Source organism: Nomascus leucogenys, chromosome 9, assembly GCF_006542625.1.
Source record: "Nomascus leucogenys isolate Asia chromosome 9, Asia_NLE_v1, whole genome shotgun sequence".
Taxonomy (NCBI): Eukaryota; Metazoa; Chordata; class Mammalia; order Primates; family Hylobatidae; genus Nomascus; species Nomascus leucogenys.
Window position 1 is genome coordinate 63881286 of NC_044389.1, and position 12555 is coordinate 63893840.

Genomic DNA, 12555 nt, shown 5'->3' on the forward strand with positions numbered 1-12555 from the left:
CCATCAGGAAAAATATATCTTTCAAGCTTGAGAAACTCAACTTAAATTGTTGCATATTTTCTTTTCTTTTTTAACCAAAAACACATTTTATAGTTGGAGATTTTTTTTCTTTCTGGATGTCTGACTCACTATTTTGACAATAACTTTATTTCATCTATCATTCTTACCAGGTCCTGTTCTTTTAGAATGATAACTATCTAAATTTAATTAATCTTATCATTGAGATATATTCTAGCCATTTTTTGTTTAGGCCATAGTTTTTTCTTTAAGGAAAAAAAATGTCCCAATATTAAGAAATAAAATATGCTTTTATATTATTTTTATTATTTTAATCCATCTTTGTAACACTGTGTGTGATGTTTGCATTTTGGAACTACAAGGAAATTTTAAAGATCATCTTGAACAAGTTCCTTAACTTCTCAGTGCCTCATTTATCTCACTTATAAAATGGGACAATAAACTTTCTGCTTCATAGGGTTGTTACGAGGTTTAATGAGATAATACATGTAAATGACTTAGCCAAGTGTCTAAAACAGAATAAAGACTTAGTAAATATGAATTGTTATTATTTTTACTATCATCTAATCTAGTCTTCCCATTTTCCAGTGAGGAAATGTAGACATGCTCTAGTGTAAGTTTGGATGTCTACCCATCATGCCTTTGGAACTGGCCCCCACCAACAGGAATGTGTTCCTTGACACATGACAAAATTGGACCAATGCTGGTGAAGCTGAGAGGTTAGTTAGCAGCATGGCTGGCAATGGAGGCTGCCACTGATTTTTAGCAGCGTGTAGAAACGTTGTAAAAGCTAGTTGTGGAGAGAGAAGAATAAATTGGCCAGGGATAGAGAGAGCATTGGGCCTTGCATAGTAAAAACAGTGGTTGCTCTGTTTCCTGATGATATTTTAGCTCCTGTACCTTTTTCTCATAAATTGAACTTTCTGTCTTTGGATTGCATAGGCTATCCCTGAAAACTCAACAAATTACCCACCTGTACTTATGCTGGTTTAAGCCAATATCTGTAACTTGCCCCAAACAGTATTGACTGTGATATACTAGACTAAGTATGCCCAATTGCATAAGACTAGCTACTGGAAAAACTGGTATTCGAATCCTTTGTAACATTATGGAGAGATCATCTTCCTTAAGGTAATACCACCTTGAGTTTGAATTCTGGTTCTATCAGTTACTAGCAGAGTGATGTATGCCTTTGAGGAATATTGATGGGATCATCATACTTCCAGGGTAGCCAGTTTTATGACTAATGAATACTTCCAAAAGAGTTGCCTCAGTTCTCATGCCAGAGGATTGTCTTGAAATACCACTTAGAATTGATCTTTGTAGCCATTAGAAGGTATGGTGGGGGTTAAGGTTAAGAATAAGAACGTTGAGCACATATCCACTTAGTATTACCAAGGATTGTTCACGTTGTACAAAACTCTATTTTAATGGGTAGAGATGTGCTTGATGATATAAAGCATTAATGCCTACATTGTCTGCAGTCTCAGAACTGGAAGTTAGCTACATGTAACTGTTAACAAGTGAATATCAACCAGTAAAATGAAAATATATTCACATAGGAAAAGCACAATGTCACAGAGTTATATATTTACATCCACAACACACAAAATGTGAGAATCCGTGAGCCTTCCCTTCATACTCTTTTGTTCACAAAAAGTGGTTGTTCTCACAATATGATATTTAAATTTTAATTTGGGTTATATTTGTTTTTTTCAATTGCATTTGAAGCAACTATCAGAATCTATGGCAATGCTAAGCTCTGAGCTCGAGCACTTTCCTAAGTTCCTTCACCTCTTAGACGTCCTAATTTTCTCCAGGTGGTGGTTAAAATTCCTTTTTGCTCTAGTATACCAGAATCCATGAGTCAAACATCCATATTAAATCATAACTTATAAATATTTTTCTCCTGATCATGTCTTGGGAAAAAAAACAACAACAAAAGTCATGATGGAAGGGAAAGAGAGAAGAACACAACAAAGGACCAGGGGAATAGATCATCCGTCCCTCAACTTAGGAGATTGTTGATTCTATCTCACTTCTATCGTGTGATGGGGTTTGTGAGACTCTTCTACTTTTCATACCTACATTTTACTTACAGCATTCTTCCTCTTACTTTAATAATAAAAAGTAGGTGATGTTATTTGTCTTACTATATTTTAACAAATAATTAAGGCATCTAATACCTTAACAAAAAACAAAGCCAAAGGAATTGTAGAAAATAGACTAAAATGTTATATATGTGTATTTCTAGTATATGAAAGTTTATTTTTATGCATATTGTATTTTATAGATACGGGCTTACAGTCAGACAATTTACGTTAGAATCTCAACTCTGTCACTTACTGTGGGACCTTAGACAAGTTATTAAGCCTCTTTCTGTTTCCATGTCCTCACGTGTAAAATGAGAACAAAACACAGAGCCTGCCTTAGAGGGCTGTGAAAATCACTTGAGCCCTTATACATGAAACACTTATAAATGTTCATAGCACAAAGTAAATATTCTTCAAAATTCACTTTTTGATTTTTTTAATGCATTTTATACACTTCCATGAATGAGTCCTCATTTGACCCTGAGAAGTAGTGGTGCTTATTATCCTCATTTTACTGACCCAGGAGAATAACTGACACACCTTAGGTCAGAACCATGCTAGCAGCATCAGGGCTGGGATTCCAGCAGCGATAATCTCACCCTAATTGTCTTATTCTTTTGCACTTCACCTCAGTTGCCTCTACTTAAAGAAAGCTGCCAGAGTGATTTTACCCATCTTTCCTTGGAGTCCCGAGAAATTTGAGGAAAATAGACTATGGCATCATGAAGAAAGCAAAAAAAAAAAAGTTTTAATAATGGTAATGTTTGATTAGTGTTTGGATCTGAGAACTTTCCCCTGAGTTGAACTTCCCCGCCCAATTTCAGGTCAACCCGGGTGTACAGAGATGGTCTCAGTGAGCTAAATTTTTGGAAAATGGAAAAATGTGCATGTTGAGTAAAAAAATTTTGAAAAAGGGAAAGTCAAAGTGGGGCTGAACTGTGTACTCTCAGTTCCCATTTCTTATCATCATCAATCAGATATGTTTCTCCCTTTAAAAAGATAGGGACAAGAGCAGAAAATATTACTTCAACGCCGTTTCTACCCAGAGAGTACAAAGGGATTCCTGTTCCTGTCTAAGGAGAATAGAGGTGGTATATTGGTAAGAGCCTCCCCTTCATCTCCACAATGCCACTAAATAGGAAATTCTGGCCTTCCCTACATCCCAAAAGAACAACAGCACAGGTGACTAAAACTTTAAATCTTAACATGGCCCCACTAAAAATATGAACCAATGGTCAAATCACCAGCTTTTACCCTGTCATTGGTAGGATCATTGCTCCTTCTCCTATGGGGAGGAGCTATGAGAGGAGGAAGAAAAAAACAAGAAGTATCTCCCAGCACTGTTTTCTCTCAGCCAGCTGGGTGGAAGTTGAGCACCCTTTAGAGGAAAATGAGAAATGGGGTAAAAGTGACTTGCCTAATATATCTTTTGTAAATTAAAATAGACATAAATTATGAAATTTAAGCAAACACTGTATACAGTAATCATTTTAGGTAGTTGGGATTTATTTTTTCATTTTTTGGTATGAATTTCCCTGCCTTGTGTACTATGCCTATTTTCTCTAGGTCCATCAGAGGATGTGGAAAGAAAATCCATCTTTGGTTTGCTTCAAGTCCAAGGCCATAGTTGTCTGAGTATTTGAGATACCTCCCATAGAGAAAGAGAGCTCTATTTTGCAAGACAGTTGGAGGCTACTGTGTTGATAATTAACAAGGTCAGAATACCTGAGAAGCATTATTTTTACCCTCCCTGCTCACTGTTGTCAATTTTAGTTGGTGGCAACTTGATTTCAGTTTATTCTTCATTTCTTTTTGTTTCATCAAAATACTGCCTTGAGGGCAATAAAAAATCCAGTCCCAGAAAATGTTAAATCAAAGAGTAGCAGGTGTTTTCTTCCCCGTATTCCCTTGATCCCAGCCCTATACTCAGACACACACAGCACACACACACATACACACACATGTCCTAGAAAAAGTTAAATCAGCAGGTAGCAGGTGTTTCTTCCTCATATTCCCTTCATTCCAACCTGCTCACAACTGGGAACTGGGGATGGGGGGAGGAGGGAGGAAGAAAGGGAAAGAAACAGAGAGATAAATGCCTAGCTCTACTAGAACATCACAGAAGCAGGGAGAGAAATATGGTCATGATCCAATACTTTGCTCAAAATATTAGCCAACTACCTTTTCAGATTCATCATATAGGCAAACTACCATCAAGTTGCAATGAAAACCTACCCCCACTTCATGGGGGCTCAGGCCAGATGTGAATGCAGCAGTCCAGAGGTGAGGCAATTATTTGCAAGAATCATGTGAAAGAGCATTCCGCAAAACGAACCCACTTAAGGAAAACATTTGGTGTTTACAGGACTTCAGCCCTGTTTTCTGGAGATTTTCCATCACTATAAACACTGACATATACACACATGAACATAAGTGGGTTTTTAAAAATGGGCCTAGCATATGTGATTTCACTAAATTATCTCATTTATTAGAAATGAAAAAATTAATGGTACAATATCAAAAATTTGGCAGCTGAAACAGTCACATAGACAAATACTGAATGGAAGCCAGTGCCCATAGGCTGGTGATAATACATGGAAGCTTGGAACTGTTAGTAATCTTCAGATGATTTTGTAATGCAGAGGTAGATGACCTGCCTAGCTAGTGAGTGTGTGTATCAAAACCGGCCCCTTGGAGCTCTGCTTTCTGCTTCATTTGATTTGAAAGCCACCTTCTAACACATCCAAGGAACAGCAGCATATTATAAAGAGAGGCTTCGGGTGTGACAGGATAGGCTGAGAGCGTTTCAAAGTTCCTTTGCTTCTAATGTCATCAGCAGTTCCCATTTCTTCTTTCACAGTGTAATGGGGTTGACTTTAAATTCTATCCCACTCTAACTAGTTACAGAACTGAGATCTATAATTTATCATTAGATGAATGAGATTTCTGTCTTGTAGCAAGCAGACTCCTCTACAACATTTTTTGGAACTGCCTATGAGAAAATAACCTCAAGCTTTGAGAACAAGGAAGAAATCATCTAAACATGAGTATATTGATTTAGATTAAAATGTCATATTTTACTTACATAAAAAATCTTAAAGAATCTTGGACTTTGTTAGTATTATTTCTTTTCCAGCTTTCTGGAATAAAATTCGAATTTGAGAGAAGGCTCAGTAGCCTCTAGAATGGTTGTCAGGCACGTATAGATGATGGCCTACAAATCTGAATTGGTATGCAAAATAAAACTAAAGTAAGTTTTATAAATGGAATGATTAAAGCTACTTATTGATCAAGTATTTTTTGAATTTTTTTTGTTTACTGAATTTATGGAAAAATGTCAAAGCCAAATCCTAGACTTTCATAATTGATGAAAAGTAATTATTTGGACTGTAAAACCTCTTACTCAAAAAATAATGTTTGTTTTGAACCACTGAGAATTTGAAGAGCATTACCATGCCCATCATCAGAGACAAGAGGTCCTGAATAGTAATTTATCTATTAATTGACATAAATAGCAGTGGCTGACAGTGGAAAGACTCTAAATAAAAGCAATTGTTCAGTAGTTTGAATGACAGGCAGACTGGAATTTCATTTTGGCCTAAGGTTTAAAGGTCTAGCAAAAATAATGTTAAACCACTCAGAAAAATTCCCTTAGTAGATGAAAGAGTTGGGAGACTGTGAATCTTAGGCTGTGCTAAACCACAGCCACTAGCCATAGGTGGCTATTTAACTTTAAATTAATTAAAATTGAATAAAATTTTAAAATTCAGTTTCTCAGTCCAACTAATCACATTTAAAGTGCTCAATAGCCACGTGTGACTAATGGTTACCTTTACTGGATCAGCTAGATGTCAAACACTTCCATTACCACAGACAGTTCTCTTGGATGGCGTGGATCTAAGGGATAAATAGGAAACAGATTTTGACCCTTCAGAAAAAAATGTTGCCTGTTGTGTTTCCCACAGCTGAATAAGAGACACTGTCAAATAGGGAGATACTTGGTCAGAAAAGCAGTAAAGGACTCAGTGTCCTCATGGCTGACTAAAAATTGAAAAATAATTACAAATTTATAACCCATATTTCTTTGAGACTATATACTAATCACTCCCTGACATATAAGTTCCCTCAGGTCATTTCTTCTGGTATTGGGTCCAGTATTTACTCAACTAAGATTTACATTACAGATGTTAATTACCATTCAAACACAGCTGTGCTACTTATGCCAGCATTACACTATGAAGAAAGCTTTCCTAACACATCTTTCCTTTCATTCTAAACAACTTATTTTGATGGCATTAAATCTGCCCACAGTTATTTCTAATTCAGTCATTCAGGTCCACTTTTGCAAGAAACTGATCTTTTGCTCTTTCCGAACATTTAGAATCTGGGTAGATAGGTAGGTTGGTAGGTAGATAGATAGATAGATAGATGATAGATAGATAAACAGATGATGGATGGATAGATAGATAAGATGAAATGGTATTAAACTATTTTAAACTTTCCATCAACTATTTCAATTTCTGTTTGACAATAACTCAGTTTAATAATTCTTCTATACAGGCAAATCACTTCACAAATCAAAATCATTTACAGCCATGTGCAATGTTGTAGAGAAACATCACAATTACTTTATAGAGGTTTGACTTAAATTGTATCATATATTACATATTCTAAAATGTAAAATGTTCCCCCAAATTTCTTATCAGTCTACCTTCCTTTGAGATAATAAACGTTCATAGCACAAAGTAAATGTTATTTGAGATAAGTAGATTGTTATTAAAGTAAGTAATAAACATTTAAAGATGATTATGTCAGAAAGGTCATCATTTTCAAGGCCAACATAGGAAGTTGTGAGTATAAACTGGACAAAGCATTCAGTTTCAGCCTCTCCAGCTACTTCTCTGTTTGATGAATGTTTGTCTGGAAAAGCTTCAGTTTTAAAGGGGAAATATTTAGTCTCTATAGCTCACAGAATATACTTGCTTTCTGTATTCTGAAGAACTTGTGTTCCTCTAAAACATTAAAAAAAATTTTTTTTTTTAGCTTTTCAAGGTACAGAAGTTTCTGCCAACTGACCACAAGTGTTAATGTCTCTGGCACTTAGAATGGAACTCACAGATCATATGCATGAAATATATCTTAGTTATGTTTTTCAAAATGTGTAGGATGCTTTAGAATTTTCTTCTCAATATCTTATCTACAGAAAGAAATGGATAAAGAAAATGAGTACTGAATTATTCATTCTTGCTTCCAACCTAGTTTTAAGTAGAAACTTAATAACTGAAATAAGATGTTTGAAATGGAAACTGTGAGCAATAAGTAATCAAGAAGATGATACACAAAGTGTTAGAGTTGACAAGTGTTCAGAAATTCTATTTGAGAAACCAGTAAATAAGTAAATGAGAGACTTCTAAAGACGGGAGAGTAAAGAGTTCTAGCACTTGTTTTGAAATTCTTCCATGGCTCAGAATGAGTCATTACAATTTTTTTTCTCCACTCTCTCTCTTATTGAATGCAGAAAGAGCATTTCTCATTCTATTACCTCTTCCTCATGTGTGTGCCTGTGTGTATGCATGCACACACACACACACACACACAGTTACAGAAATTTTCTCTCCAAATATTCCCCCCTACACCTGACAAATCTACATTAAACTTTCTTCAGTCTCTCTGATGCACCTGCATTCTGATTTCCTGGCTAGGGAAGAGAGTGGAAACTTTTGGAAGCTATCAAATTCCTCTTAAGTCAGCCAGGTAAATGAGTTACACATGGCTTTTAGTGTTCATGGGCGCTCCCTAATAATGTGATGAGGAACAAATGCAATCCACGGTCATGCATACAAACATACCAACACTGCATAGTTTATTCCTGTGCTGTGAATCTTGTGGTTGTGAAAATATTTTGTGCACCATAAAATACTATACAACTTTTAGTTACTGTTCGTTTCTACACATCATATCTATCAATTCACTCTAAATTCCCAATGATCCAAACTTAATAAATCTTCCTGGCTTTCTAATTGTGAATAAGAATGTTAATGATACTCTTTTATTTTACAGATGTTATGTAAATAATAGAAACAAAAATATGAAATTATGAGACCTTAAAACAACTTTAGACATGAATAACAATATTGATATCTTCCACTTATTGAGCAATAGGTAATACTAATTTTTTCACAACATCTAGTTTAATCTTTACAGCAGCAGAAACTGAGACTTAGAAAAGCTAAGTAACTTTCAAGATCTAGCAGTTAATAAAAGTTATATTCAAATTCCAATCTTTTGAATCCAAAGCTAATAGCATAGCCACTATTAATAGTGCTAATGACTCATGATGATGGGCATGCATTATGTTATTCTGCGAGCTTATTATTCCCATTTTATAGATAAGAAAATGAGGCCTAAAGATAAGTGAATTTATAGGAAAAATTACAATGCTCCTCTCGTTTATTTTTTGATTTTTTATTTCATAATTATTTCATTATTACCATTTTTATTTATTTTCTTTCCACAAACATTTATTAAGCACTGTGTTCGGTATGCTATCTGGGCTGTGAACACAAGCATAAACAAAACAATTTTGGTTCCTGCTCTCAAAGAACTGACAGGCCAGTACACACAATGTGATTCAACAAGCAAAGTGGAGTGACACCACATGATGTCAAGAAAGCCAGGTGGTGTCCCACTCCCTTCAGAAATCCCCAGAACATCTTATGAAGAGCAGCAATCAGCAACCACTATTCTTCATGCAAGAGACAGCAGCGATGGTTGTTGCTGCCTTAGGCTGATCATAAGAGTACAATCATCCAGCCGCCAGAAAGCTGGGTTCACTGCTACGAACCACCCAGAAAGAGCTGGGGCCATTTCCTGGCATCTGAGCCTAATATTTCCATGGCATCTGGTCATGAATTCACTAAACATTCGTTTAGTGTGTACAGTATGCTAGGCACCAGAGACATAAAGTCAAATAACATAGCAAGAAAAGACTGCTGTGCTTGCAAATAATAGTAAAGCAACAAAGTCCACTGTGGATATGTGCTCAGGGAATTCTCACATTCTCACAACCTATGTCCCCTAGAGAAGTCACGTAGATTCAGTGCTGATAATAAAGCACCAACTGCTGTAAACATTGTACAATTTCAGAAAATCAAATGAAGAACCTTGTAACTAGAATGACCATCCATCTCAAGTTGCCCACGCCAGTTTCAGATTACACTTTGCCTCGGCATAACCAAAGCACGCCTTTTCACTGTCACAAGTGATCTCATTTGTTTAATAAATTATTTGGTCACCCAACTTATGACTAATGGAAGTTAATAACCACTTTGCTTTAATATACAGGAAATGGCTTAATTTTCATTTCTGGAACACTGTGTGCTAGGCACCATACTTGTGTCCCCTCATCTTCACAAAAAGTAAATGCAATGGGATTATCTCTGCTCTATAAATGAGGAAACTGAGGTTTTAGAGAGTTCAGTCTCTTGCCCAAGGATCACATAAACAGTAAATGGTAATGCTAGGATTCAAGCACAAGGCTGTCTGGCTCCTCCACTGTGGCAACATATAGAGTAAGTTTGACAACAACATTCAAGAGTAGAGAAGGGCATCCTTAAAGAGGCTGTGGATAACGTGCTACCTGCCCAGTGGAGAGACATGAGGACATGAGCTCCTTAAAGGGGCTGTGGATAACGTGCTACCTGCCCAGTGGGGAGACATCAGGACGTGAGCTCTAAGATAAGCGGTCATGACCGTCATTGAGCTCATGAAAGGCCTACACAGTCATCAGTCATACCCACTTCCCCTAGGCTTAACCCTCACTGGCCATTTCTTCAGCTCTCACACCTTGATGCTGACGACAACACACACACCAGGCTCATAGGGGGCTGACTACTTGCAGAGGGCGATGTGTCCTGACCATGTAAGCTCTCTGTCATTATACTTCCTTCAGAGAGGGTCTTTATGTCTTTGCAAGTGTCCTTTTTACCTTCATCCATATGGAGGCTTAATATAGTGCCTAAGGGACATGAAAAGAGAATTCTTCACCAGTGAAATGGAACTTTTATGGTCTGTGAAAAGATGCATCTCTGTTGTTAGTGCCTTTATTTACCTCTGCAGTACTATAAACTGAAGCAGGAAATTGTACTTTCAGATTGGGAAACATCGTGGAAGATGTAGTTAGGGATTTTCATGGGAATTTGCCCCAGTTGCTCAGCCTTTCTCATCCTCAATAAAACTTGCTTAATTGGTTTGCCTAGTAATAAAAGTAATTTTTCATAATTGTAGATAATACAGACAAGAGAGAAAGGTATAAAAAGAAAATAAAAATTGCCTGTAATCTCAGCACTGAGTGATCACCATAATAATGTTTTAATTTATATTTTCTGGATGTTTTTCCATGCTAATTCACATGTACACGTAGTTTACTATTTTAATAAAATTGTGGCATATTATACATATTCTTTTATAAGCTATTTTCTCCATAACATATTATAAGTATTTTTACATTATAAATGCAGATCTAAGAAGTTTCCTTTTCTGGTGAAATGCTCTATCATGTGGCTCTTCCTCAATTATTTAACCACTCCCAAAGAGCAAGTTATTTAGGGTTGGTTGGTTGTTTTTTGTTTCTGTTGCTACTACACAAAATGCTAAAATGAAGATTATTACTCAGACAGTTCTGTGTAGTTGTTCATTCAGGTTTTTTTTTTTAAGGTATACCCCTAAAAATCAAATCTTTTACATTTTGACTCATCACCAGCCTTTTCTCCAGATGGAGTAGCAACATATACTCCCTTCATCAGTGTCTAAAAACCTGTTTACTCCATGGCCTCACCAATACTAGTGATCCTCAAACTTTTCAAATATGACTGCTTTAATCAGAATTTTTAATTGTATTGTTAGTTACAATTAAATTTATTCAATTGAATAATTAAATAATATTTAAAAATAATGTAACTAATTAAAATTTAATTTAAATAGTCTATTTGCTAGTATGCTTAGATGTATTTGTCACATATTTTTGGAAATCTGTATGTTCTTTTTTTGAGAAAGGCATGTTTATATCCGTTTCCCATTTTGTCACTAAAACGTTTGATTTTTTTATTCATTTGTAAGAGTTCCTTATACATTAACAATATAGAAGTTTTTTTTTTTTTTTTTGAGACGGAGTCTGGCTCTGTCGCCCAGGCTGGAGAGTGTAGTGGCGCAATCTCGGCTCACTGCAAGCTCTGCCTCCCACAATATAGAAGCTTTATCTGCTGTTCATGTTGCAAACCTCTTCCCCCAAGTGGTCATCTATCTTTTTATTGATTATGGGTTTCATTTTATTGACTATACATGCATACAGTATATATGCATACGTTAACATATTTATATATTGTGTTTAAACACGTATACACAAACAGAATAGACAGAGAGGCAATACTCGCATTGATACAGATCAATATTCATGACACCTCTTCAGGCCTACCACCTCCAGGTACTTATCTAACCCTCAGTATTCTATGTGTAACTCTCTTGTGGCCTTCTGGTATGAAATTTAGTACTTCCTATGATGTATTTTAGAAATTTACATTAAAATTTTATCTTTTCTCTTGAGCTTGACATCCTTTGAGCCCCAAAAAGCGCCCAGCCTAGCACCTGGTTAGTATTAAATAAACGAATGGAGAAAAGCTTTGCATTTCACCCTGGGGTCTTAGACATGAAAAAAACTGTCACACAGAGGTTGAGTCTCATGGACCTGCACGAGCTCACAGAGCAGAGGCAATCTTCCTGACACTCCACCCAGTACACTTTCCACTATCTTCTCTTGTTTCAAATAGTATTAATAATAAAATGCACCATACAGCAGACATCAGTGTGAGGCTGGCTTAAAATGAGCCAAAGCACTCCTGGCCTACAAAGGCCTCAGCCACAACAGACTCCTGCTTGGCAAAACGGAAGGTATCAAAGCATCTGATACAGAGAGGCTCAGAGGCTCTGTGTTTAGCCACTCCCAGATGCTCTGCCTGAAGCCGCAGCCACCTCTAGAGAACAGTGTCAGTCTATTTACTTTGGTTTAAAGTCTTCAAGCCGCTAGATTTCAGTTCATTACTGTGACCACTAGAGGGAGCGCAGCTATTAGCCTGAAGAGACAAGACTGCTTGCTTATTGCATCCTAGCTACTTCCTGGACCCAGTGACCCTTCCCAGGTTAACCAGAAGGTGACCTTGCTACTGTGCAGAAATAGTTTTTAGGCAGCCCTCTCTTCCAATGATTCCAGACAAAGTTGAAGATCACAGCGTTTTGTCTTTCTCTTTACTGTGAACTAATTATCCATCAGTGAGGCTCTTCAGTGGAATTTTGAAGTTACATTTAGATGTTCATGTAATCGCTCTCTCTCTCTCTCCCTCATCTTTCTTTATTGTTTTCTAAGAGAAAATAATCTGCACATCCCTGTTCT